The following is a 12,068-nucleotide window of genomic DNA, read 5'->3' as shown; positions in this document are numbered from 1 at the left end:
AACACTTACCTGTGTGCCTACCAATTCCTTCCTTTTTTTTTTTTCCTTTCTAACCACAGGGCTGGCTATGCCTCCCAGGAGCCTGGCAACCAGAGAGGGCAAGGATGTTCCAGCTGTGCCATTTTTCTATCATCTTCTGCAAGAGCCCTCCAAGTGACTGAGATGCACGAGCCAAAGGAATTTAGTGTACTGTTACATGGAGAACAGCCTCCAGGTGTAAGACAGCAGTAGGTCTACTTCAAGTAAAGAGGGGAATAAAAGCAGTCTAACACAGAAATATCTGTTTTCCATGCTAAGTTCCTAAAATGCCTGCAAATATAACATCGACAAACTTAGAACACCAGATAAAACAATGCAAGCAGATTAGCCTCATTTACAGCAGTGAAGCTACACTTCTTTCAGACATTTATGAAAAGTAGATACATCATCTTGCCTTTCCAGACTGAGTTTATAGGATGGACAGTGAGTCAGAAACTTTTTAAGATTGTCAGCTGAAAACATTTGACATGGAGTCTTCTCAGAGACAGTAAATTCAAGATCCCATGGTACTAAATTTAGCTCATAAACCTTCCTTTATGAGCTATCGCCTGCATATTGCTTGGAACAAAATCATATAGTTTGAATCCCATCCATTAAGCTGGGTCCAGTGAAGCAAAGCAGCTCTAAAACAGATAAAGCAGTGAAGAACTGTTATTTGAAAGAAATATGGCCAGTGCAAGGTGATACAAAGATCTGAAAAGGTGCTGTTGAAATTACCAGGTCCCCACCTGTCAGTGGCCTACGTAGTCTCTGGTTTAATAGTTGGCAGCCTCAGAAGGAGGGGAGAAGGCCTAGATGCAGTATAGAGCCATTTTTGCCTTTTTTTCTGATGCTACAGATCATATGCATCTCCAGAGAAATGATCACAGCTGTTACGGCCTTCCTCACTTAGGCAATGTGGAATATATTAGGAAAGATTTGCCATCCTCACAAACTTAGGACTTATACAGAAAAAAAACCCCAAAAGAGACAATTAAGTGAGTGAAAAATTAAAACCACAAATCATTAACACCCTGAACATCGATTTGTGTGTGTGTGTGTTTTTAACACTGCAGCATTCTATTTGAAATTCACTATTTTATTGCAAATAAAGCCTCTGACCCTTTTAAAAATAATTTCTTTAACCTTCAGGGGAAGAGTATATAAACATCTTGACTAATAACAAATTTCTAGGACTTTGAGTGTTTTCGGTTGGATTTTTTAATGTGACTATACAAAAACAACAGGACTTAACATTACCCTCTAGAGCAGCCTGCTTTGCTGGGGGAGGCACTTTGGCAGTTCTCTTTCTTTTTTTCCATATCCCTCTCCTTTCAGAGGCCCCTCATCATGATGACCCATCCATTTGGCTAAGGACTGCATGCAGCTGCATCTGAAAGAAGCCAACTGTGTTCTTGGGTCAGCTGGAGAAGTCTGCTTGATTACAACTGTAGGTATATATAGTGCTTCTAACACTTGTAACTTAGTGGGGGAGAAGACCTAGGTCTTACCTCAGGTTTCAGCAGAGGTGCAAAACAGATCAACCAGCTATGTAGCAAGTGCTCAATAGCTTCAGGCAATCCAGTGCATAAAACCTATTTTATTTAAGGATCTTCTCCTAGATATTTGGAACCATAGTCTTTTGTTCACATGCATTCATAATATACTATAACTTTTTGCAATTTGTTATAATGAAAGAATGATTAGCTAGCACATTTCAGTTCAGTGGCTGTGCTGTCCTGTAGATAGGATGTGTGAAAACTGAATGTTTCCTTATCTCCGTTAATATTTTCCATGTATAGTTATCCTACAGAAATGAAACTCTCCTAAAATATCATGACACAAACTTTTTTGTTATTGTTGCAAATTGAAAATGAATGTTGGCCAAAGCTTGCTATTCTCAGAGAAATCTCAGACTGAATAGCTGATTACCCTGCATAAATCTTAGCAGTGCTGGGTTACCCATTTTTAGGAAGAGCAAGGGATTTTATTAGAATTAACATGAAGAGGGAGGCCTAGTGAAGTAACTTCAGTGACTTACCTCATTTTTCTTTGCTATAATCCAGTACCATTCAAAGGTTAAAAAAAAAATCCATTCAAGGTTTGTGCCCAAATTCTTTGTATTTCCACTGTCCCCAGCTCTATGCTAGAGGCCTTCATTATTTTTTTAAGATGAGAAAAACTTCCAGCAGAGTTCACAGATATAAAGTGAGGCATTGTTCATTAAGGTCTAATCATAAAGAGCAGGTCTGACTTACATCATAGCTGAAATATACATCAATAGTAAAGCCTCAAAATTCCAGGATATGACAAGTGGCATAAACGTGATGAAATTAAGATTAGTGTAGTCTTAGGTCTAGGACCTTGGTGAACCCTTTTGGCCTATGCTGTACCATTACAAAAGGATGAGGACTGTAGTACTGCCAAGATGTATTATCAAGTGTGATACTTCTGGTTAACCAACATCTTTCATTAGAACTATAACGTTAATTATGGTTGTAATTCAATACATCAGGAAGCATTCAGCTTTCACTAATGTCACATACATCCAGGACACTATTAAATGGGTTTACTGGTGACAAGTAGGCACCGAGTCCCAAAAACGTACTTTTTTAATACATCTGAACAAAAGGTTTCACTGCAAACATAGGAAAGGAGTAATACAGCCTTGTATTTTGTGACCAAACATTTGTTATAACCTCCTTCTTAGCTTATATTGTATTTTTAATGTCTATAGTGCAAATTTTCAAGTCTCTCGCATATTTGTACATCACTAAAATAACAGTTAATACTTAGCACTAATCTGCAAAAGACAAGAAAGCAAAATCTGTGCCCTGAAACACTTAAAATCAAGGATAAAAGCTAGCATCAAAGACAGAAGAGTAGACTTGTCAAGGTGAAGGTGGGCAATGCTTTAATAGTGTGCACTCAGGTAGTCTGCAAGTAAATGACTCGGCAGGCTTTGGCTTTCAGAACAGATTTCAAAGTGAGGTAAAATGGTACTCTGTTGGAAAGCTCAGGACACTCCAGCTTCTGAGGAAGCATAGCATATACATTGGAACAGAGATGATTGGGCATGAAGTTGACTAATGATTGTAGAGATCTGTATTTATGGGCAAAGCCCAGGCAGGAATGACTGCTAACATCAGTGAGACAGGTGACATATAAGGAGAGAAGAGGTATTTAACAATTTTAATATTTGGGTAACAAGCATGAATTGGATAGATTCAGAAGAAATGGAAAAAAGAGTTTGACATGATTCAAGTGACAGTGAACAGTGAAATATGCAGAATGTTATGCAAGACTCAAGGTAGCTTGAAAAGCCTACTATTGAGTAATTGAACAACAAATATCTGAACTCTCACCTGGGGTAATGATAGAATTAGACTCCTTTATCATTTCGATAGCTTGGTCTAATCCAGCTTCAGTGCAAGGTCCAACAATTTCCATAGGTTTCCTTCCTGCTGTAGATGCTGTGCCATATCCACCCAAAAATGACATTTGGCAAAGGTCTGATCATGGCCTAAATATGAACATATTAAATAAGCATATTGGTCAAAACAACAGTTCCAAGTCCATTAAAAGAATCCCAAAATAAATAGTTCATTTGCTGTAAATTCCCATGTAGTTTGTTTGGGAAGGCAGACTGCATTATTCTTCAGCTCATTAAAGTTTACTTTAACAAGCTGTGAAGCTGATATGGCAATGGTTCAACAGTTCAGTATTGCATTGCATTTTTTTTTTTTTTGAAAGCTTCAGCATCCCACTTGGCATAAAAATCACACATTTCAAACAGATTTTCAGATACACCTTTGAGAAAACCTTGTTTTCAAGCCATTTTTAAACATTTTTTCTTCTCTTCCCTAAACTACCTTAACATTTTTTCCTAGCAAAACAAAGATGTTCTTTGTTTAAATAACATCTCCCATTTTGCTTGTTATGAAACAGCACATTTCCCATTTCCTTAACGTCAGTTGCTGCGTGAGATCCTTCAGTGAAGGCCATTCAGCATTTCATAAAATGTTAACTTACATTGTTGGTTTTAAGAGTAAATCACATTGCTGTTATTGCTTTTCCTAATTGTTTTTAAAGTTCAGTTGCCAGGTTTAGTGTACTAGGAACTGTTAACATACAGAACCACTAGAACTCAGGCAAAGCTATGCAAGTTCTCTTATGGTACAAGACCACCACTCTGATCTGAAGGAATCAGCTCTCTGAAGGCCAGTAGTTTAATCCCCATGCTGACACGTGAGTGCCAGTCAATGCCCACTCCATCATGCCTGTGACCAGCCAGCATTGAAGCGTTAGCATGTTACACTCTTCAGTGAAGTGCCACATGGAAGTGCTTGAGCTATGGGTAAAGGAGCTACTTAAAAGAAGGGTAAAAATGAGGAAGGGCTCTCCTAGCACATATATACTGCTTGCAGCTGGCTGGATATCTCTATACAGCTCCACATTGTGCAACCCAGACATATTCCGATTTCTTTACTATCTTTGACATTTAAGGTAACATCTATCCAGTTGCCGTAACTTTTCATTATTTACTACCATTATGAGCAAAATTCTGTCAGGAAGCCAGTCCAGTCATCCAATCTCCCACATCTTACAGCAGTTTCTAAAGTAGATGCCCTACTGTTATTTCACACAGAAAAGGGGACAAACTAGTGGTATTTCCTTCACACACACACAACACGTGACAGGATAGCTCCATCCAGAGGAACCAAATCAAGGCACCCACAATTGTCAAGGCTTTTGTCACGGAGAAATCCTTCTGCACACAAGGCTCGGCCAGAGTAACTGGTATGTTAGTAACAGGCATATCTGCTCCACCTACAGCTGTCAGTGTCAGTCCCTGCAATTTAGTAAACACCACATAAGGAAAAGAAAAATTAAATTAATATTTCAAGAAATGATATAATTCCTAAAATATTTAATAAGTTAAACAAAAGCAAACAAAAGCTCATTCAAGCACACAGTTAGCAGAAGATTGTTACTTATGATCATTATTGGGTTTGGTCATGTAAGCAGATACGCCTTTAGAATTTTTGCTGCAAGATTATACAGGCATAATAGGAGCTGAAATAATTTGTTATTTTTCAGGAGAAGACCCTTACTCTTATTTCTTTCCAAAACTAGTCCACAGTTACAGCAATGGCTAGGATTACATATATATCTGACTAGATAAACATCCACAGCTTATTTTACACCACTGCTGCTGGCTAAAAAGTTTTGGATCTCTGCAGTGTGGTTTGTGTGATCCTGCAGGGTCTTGCAGAATTGTTATGGAATTTCTATAGGGTTAGATAAACATTCTGCAGAATGCTTTGTTGATTCCTCATAATTTATGCCAAATTTTTCAGCTAACATGCAAGACTGCATTGTGGCTAGCATTCAGCAAGTCCTGGATGTGCGTGCAAAAACCTTACATTTATTTGCAATGAAGCGGTTCAAGAATTGCTCTCTTGATACCATTACCATAATTGAGGAGAGTCCTGTAACACCAAGACTTCACACTAATCCAGGGGTGTAGCTTGGATCCGATGTAAAAATTATCATCCTAGCCATGGATGCTGTAAGCAAGCCAGCACTCAACTACTGGTGCCCAAGTACAAATGGTGCCGAGTTCAGCAAACCTGGAAGCAAGCATGGCTACTCTAATGCTATAGTGACTTTAGCACTAAAATATTTTTAATGCTAAAGCACTGGAAATTAAGACAGGCTACAGATACAGAACAAAAAAACCAAAGACACTGGTCTCCTTGGAAATCAGTTTAGCTGGAAGAAAGAGCCACCTATTGCAGATACAAGACAAAAACTTAGGAATTTTTTGGAAGGAATTCTCAGAAATTGAAGTGCTCCAGCTCCCGTCATAATATGTGACTCCTCCTATTTCAGCCTTGTTAATTATGGGAAAACAGAAGCAGTTTGTTATATGATTGCTTTGTAGTAGCAAATAGGACACAGTAATTATTCAGAGTACAAAGCTTCCGTAGCTGTATATCATCGCAGTAGGAAATAATTGATACATAGGGACCTAAAAGATCTCTTACAACAATTCCTCTAGCCACTAGCTGTTCACATCAGAATCTTAGGAGTAATGCTCTATAGAACCTAAGTTAGACTCCTAGTTAAACAAATGCTCTAGCAAATCCAGCAAAAGAAATCCTTGAGACCAACATCAACATCTCTCCTAATCAACACTAAAGCCAAAGTTACTAACCTCCTCCTCCTTGTGTTCCAGTCCTACCAAATTTGTTAAGCTAAGTTGTATAAAGCTACATCCTTCCCCTCACAAAGGAGCTAAAAGAATTAGCCCCCAAGTCCTCCTAGGATTCAACTGTATTTTGAGGGGAAAAAAAGGGGGGGGGGGGGGCTGTAGTGAACTTCATCCTAAATTTCATATCACAGGCTAAAGTAAAGAGTACCCAGCAGTTTTGCATAAGTCACTAAAGCAGCACTGCAAAGCTACACCCCAATATAGTGCCCAGATATGCCACAGTTTTGAGAATCTTGGCAGAAGCGTGAACATCAAGGTATGGATATTCAATCACATATTCGGCAATACATGCAAGAGCTGCTGCTGCCAAACCAACTAGACTATGAAATGCAGCTACAAGCTGAGGAAAGTCAGAGATTTCAATTCATTTTGCAATGGTAAGTCCTGCAAAATTAAATTATTTAGATCCAAAATAAAATATTATATTGTGTTTCATACTCAAAGCATAAACAGACCAATTGAGCAAGAAAGGGCTGTTTACTTTTTAATGTTGTTTTCCTTTTTGTACAATGAAAGAGAAATATAATAGTTAAAGGAAATTTTAACCTAATTTAAGTATTTTCCAAAAATACATTGCTAGAACATTTTGGGATAACAGCTTGTAAGAAACAGAGCCAGAACAGCTCTTTTGAAGCCACTGTTTCTTATGTACGGGAGAGAGTTGTGTGGATGCACTCGCCAGAGTTTCCAAACACATTTTGCCTACAGAAAATCAAGGCAGGCAAAATGGCTCTGGATGCATTAGAAGACTGCCAGAATTTAAGTGACAAACTGGCAAAGTAGTAGTACCTTCCCCTCTTCTTTCACCAAGTTTCAACCTCAGCCTTTGAGAATTTCTATTGGCCTCCATAGTATCAGATACAAAAATCTTCCTTAGAGAATCAGCATTAAAACTAAATTAAATTTTTCAAATATTTCTTTTCCTGCAAATTAATAAATTCTAATTCATATCAACTGAGGCAGTTGGTAGATTCATAATAAGAATATTGTTTCAGTTGAGAAAATAAATGGGAAGTTCTAAAAACAAGTAATGATTTCAGTGCTTTTTGCAACATCAGTTTTTCATTTCAGAACAACATTTGGCTTTGACAAAACTTAAACTTTTTATCAGCAATTAAGATATTTCACCCCAGCTTACACTCCCCACTTAGTTAAGAGTGCCACCTTTAGGAATTCATATACTTTCATAATATATTTTCCTATCCTCTCCAAGAATAGTAAATTAATTAATAACACTTAACAAGGATGCTGTGAATTGAGCACATATACTGTATAAGAATTGTACGTACCCATTGTGCCACCCAGAGCCATGGCTATAGACATCTGTGCAAGCACTTCTGGTGAGGATTTCGGTGCTCCTACTGCTGCTTGCTCCTAAACCTCTGATACCCCAATCACACCAAGGGCACTCCCAAATCCAGAAGTGTTCTGACCAGACAACCCTGCCAGCACTTCTGCATACACATTGCTATACTTGAAGCTTTACTGTTTGTAAAGGAATATAAAGGCATTGAAAGGCTTTTAAAACCTCCAGGAGGACTGAGAACCAATAGTTTATCTTTAAAGATGAGAAAGATTTCTTCTTTGTTTATTAATGCAAGTGAATATCCATTTTTGATTATAAGACTTCTACACATTCCTCCCTTCACATTTTCTGGTTTCTGTATTTCTTTGACACCAGTCCACCAAGCAACCATGAAACTAATTAGCATCCCAGCAACTCGGTTCCAGGATCCATTGACATATATATGAGTACATGTTTTCAATTATCATCAACACTGACGTATTGTTTTCTAATATTAGTCTACAGTGCCTCAACTACTGCCTTATTCTTTATTGTTTTCAGGCTTATTTCTTAATACTCTGTCCCAAGAGAAAAATACTTATCGCATTAGTTCAAGCTGAAGGATATTACACCTTTGCTGGATTTGCCCTGTACTGGACAAATTTAAAACTGTTTCAACCATTATATTCTTTATGGGTAAAAGTAGTATATTTTATCAAGTTAAATATGAAGTTCTGATTCTCTCATTTTTATTTTAGAAGTTTTGGTATAAAAATGCTCTGAAATTCCTACATGACCTCATTTAGTAAACGTGGTCTTCCTTATAATACTTAGAGCACATGGTGACTTAATTTTAAATAAATAGTCTTTTAACCTGCATCACTGAATGAGTTGAAAGTATGATCCAAAATAATATAGTCAGAAGAATCCATGATGCTCAGATCATAACTAACAGACAAATATAGCCATTCGACAACATTCTTAGAACATTCAGAAAGGCCAAAGACCATGTGTTGGCTGGTATCTTCAAGAAATATTTATGGGCTTTTCAGAAGTCTAAATCCAAAGACTTAAGTCTGACAGAAAGGAAACTGTCATATAAGGATATTAACAATGCTGAGATGGAGCAAGTTTATAGATACTCTATCCTGAGGAGATTTGGGGTTAAACAGAATAGCCGTATGACTCTGCTGATGTGGCTTGTACTATGGCCTGTGGAAAAGATGCAATGTAACAAGAAGCACAAAGCAACATAACAAACTTTCTAGAACACATCTCAAGTACTCATTTGTAAGATAACTGAAAAAAAAAAATTAGCTTCAGTGATTTTACACCTTATCTTTAAGAAGCAACAATGCAGCATATAATTTTCATCCAGTGTTTATCTAATTATTAACCTGGTCCTCACAATGAATCAGGTCAAAATCTAAGTGTAAGAATTAGGGTCTCCTTTATTTGTATGCAGAATATAAACTGAAAATATCTACTACTACTTCCAGTTCAGTCTAGGCTTTCTCAGTCTTTGAAACATTTATTACTTCTAAGATTTTATTGATCCATTCCTTCCATGTATTATAGCACAGAGGGAAATGTTTTACTTTATTCTTTTAATACACATATAAGCTGTTCTAGTATGCTTATACAATATCATTTCAAAGAATGGGGTTCCAATGTAAAACTAACTGTGAAAAAATCATTTGGACAATAAGCTTTGTTACTATGTATATTGACTGCCATGTAACCTTCTGATAAGTTCCAGGACATCCATCAGATTTCTCTCCAATAATGGTATTGTTTGAAAAACTTTAAAGAATTAATGAAAACCAACACCTCATTTCTTCCAGATTTAGTGCTGAACTCTTTTCTAGGATGTAGGAAGCCTTAAGGGCAGGTAAGAGAACCAGTTCAGGTCTGATTACTATCAGATTATTTTCTTCCCTAAATACTTCCTTTCTCTGTCTTTAGTAAAGATAATTGCCAATTAGATTCTACCTCTAATAAATAGTTCAGTTTTAATAAGTTTTGAACAACACATACATCTGGAGGTGGATTAAAAAATAGCAAATAAGAGTAAATATGGTCTCTCTCCTGATGCACTCACACTCTAAACTAAATACAAATTGGTACTTCTGCAAATGAATTAAGTTCTTTGAAGAATGTGTTGCTGCTTTGTAACTGACTGAACATTAGAGAACTGGAAATGCAAAGCTGTTTTCTCTTGAATGAAACATAGCACAGTCAAAGGAATATGCTCAAATAAGGAAACAAAAGGCTATAAAATTGTTTCCCTGGCCCTAGGGATAACAGATTCCATGGTCTAATGAAGAGAGATGGCAAATATTTGCCCATATAAGTGAATGGTTTTCCTGGAGGGTCTGATTCTGCACATATCCCTCATTCCTTGCCACTTGTAGCATTAATATTTTGGGCAGAATCAGTCTCTCTGCTTGCTCATATGACTAGCTTTGCTAGCCAAGACCACCCTCCTAGTTTTGGATTACTTAACTATTGAACAGAATACAACTTAATGTTGAGTAACCTGTTCAATATTATGTCCAATGGCATAGAGAGGTAACTGCTTATAAACACTGCTTTAGGGAGAAGGCAGAAATAATCATGTTCTGGAGTAGGTCATTTGAACATATCCAGCATTCTGTGTAATTAAGAAAGCACCTGTTCAGAAATACAAATTCTACCTGTAAGAATTAGCAAGTAAAAAGTCCCATGAGTATGGTTTCTTTCTCTGCACATTCCTTTGTTAAAACTGGTATAACTGTCTGTTGTGGTTTAAGCCCAGGCAGCAACTAAGCACCACGCAGCCGCTCACTCACTTCCCCCCCACCCAGCGGGATGGGGGAGAAAATTGGGAAAAGAAGTAAAACTCATGGGTTGAGATCAGAACAGTTTAATAGAACAGAAAAGAAGAAACTAATAATGATAATGATAACACTAATAAAATGACAACAGTAATAATAAAAGGATTGGAATGTACAAATGATGCACGGTGCAATTGCTCACCACCCACTGATCGACACCCAGTTAGTCCCTGAGCGGCGATTCCCCGCCCCCACTCCCCCCAGTTTATATACTAGACATGACATCACATGGTATGGAATACCCCGTTGGCCAGTTTGGGTCAGGTGCCCTTGCTGTGTCCTGTGCGAACTTCTTGTGCCCCTCCAGCTTTCTCGCTGGCTGGGCATGAGAAGCTGAAAAATCCTTGACTTTAGTCTAAACACTACTGAGCAACAACTGAAAACATCAGTGTTATCAACATTCTTCTCATACTGAACTCAAAACATAGCACCGTATCAGCTACTAGGAAGACAATCAACTCTATCCCAGCTGAAACCAGGACACTGTCATTTTGTGTTCTGCAGCAAATTCAGTTCCCATATGGAGTCGGACTTTACCTTGTTTTCCTTTTAGTAGGAGCATTTTCAATTTTATTAACTATCTGTGCTCTTTTTAAATGGATTCCTTATTCTCTCTCAAAGTCAAGCCTTCCTTATCCGTCTTATTTCCTAAACTTCCAGCATGGTTATGGTACTATATATGGTATGTTTGCTTAGTTTTTTAATTTTCTACTTAGAAGGGACTTTGTGTTGAATGTTTATGCTATTTTTTAAAACTAATTTTATCAAATTCTACCTTTGTTTTTCCTTGAGATTTACAGAACTTTATTCTAGATTATCTAATTTATCTGCTTTTCCCTATCTTGCATTTTAAAAACTATTCTGTAATCTTTTTAGTAAGTGCCAATAGCCTTTCATATTCCATTAGATAGAACCCACCCTTCTGTTGTAAACTATTTATTCCATAGGTTTCCCAGTTCCTAAAAAAAAAATCTAAACACATCTTTCTTTCCTATCAATGCAGACTTTGTCTATATACATGGTTTTGGGGAGTATTTTAGAAAAATGCTAGCATGAAGGTTCTTGTCTTAAATCACTGAAAAAGTTGAATCATGATTCTAGTGTCTCTTTTCCACCTTTATCACATCACTGGTTGACCACAGATTACTACTCAGAACCTGGCTAGATAGCTTATGAGATCTGCTACATCTATACCCACAGACAAATTACTATGAGGTCCTAATCAGCATGACAAACCCACTAATTGAAACAACTGATAAACAGATGCCCCAGCACAAGGTCCTGCACCTAGGTCAGGGCAACCCCCAGCATCAATACAGGCTAGGGGGATGAAGGGATCAAGAGCAGCCCTGCAGAGGAGGACTTGGGGATACTGGCAGATGAAAAACTGGACATGAGCCACCAATGTGCACTCGCAGCCCAGAAAGCCAACCATATCCTGGGCTGCATAAAAAGAAGCATGACCAGCAGGTCGAGGGAGGTGATTTTGCCCCTTTACTCTGACCTGGTAAGACCCCACCTAGAACATGGCATTCAGCTCTGGAGCCCTCAGCACAGGAAAGACATGGACCTGTTGGAGTGAGTCCAGAGGAGGGCCGCAAAAATGATCAGT

At 37.8% G+C, this 12,068-nt stretch overlaps 1 pseudogene; it reads right to left on the bottom strand.

Annotated features, from left to right (window-relative positions):
- LOC128150656 (NAD(P) transhydrogenase, mitochondrial-like) overlaps positions 1–12,068 on the bottom strand; it is a 30,891-nt pseudogene that overhangs the window by 965 nt on the left and 17,858 nt on the right.

This window comes from Harpia harpyja, chromosome 14 (genome assembly GCF_026419915.1).
Source record: "Harpia harpyja isolate bHarHar1 chromosome 14, bHarHar1 primary haplotype, whole genome shotgun sequence".
In the NCBI taxonomy this organism is placed as follows: Eukaryota; Metazoa; Chordata; class Aves; order Accipitriformes; family Accipitridae; genus Harpia; species Harpia harpyja.
This window is presented reverse-complemented; position numbering and strand designations above follow the sequence as displayed.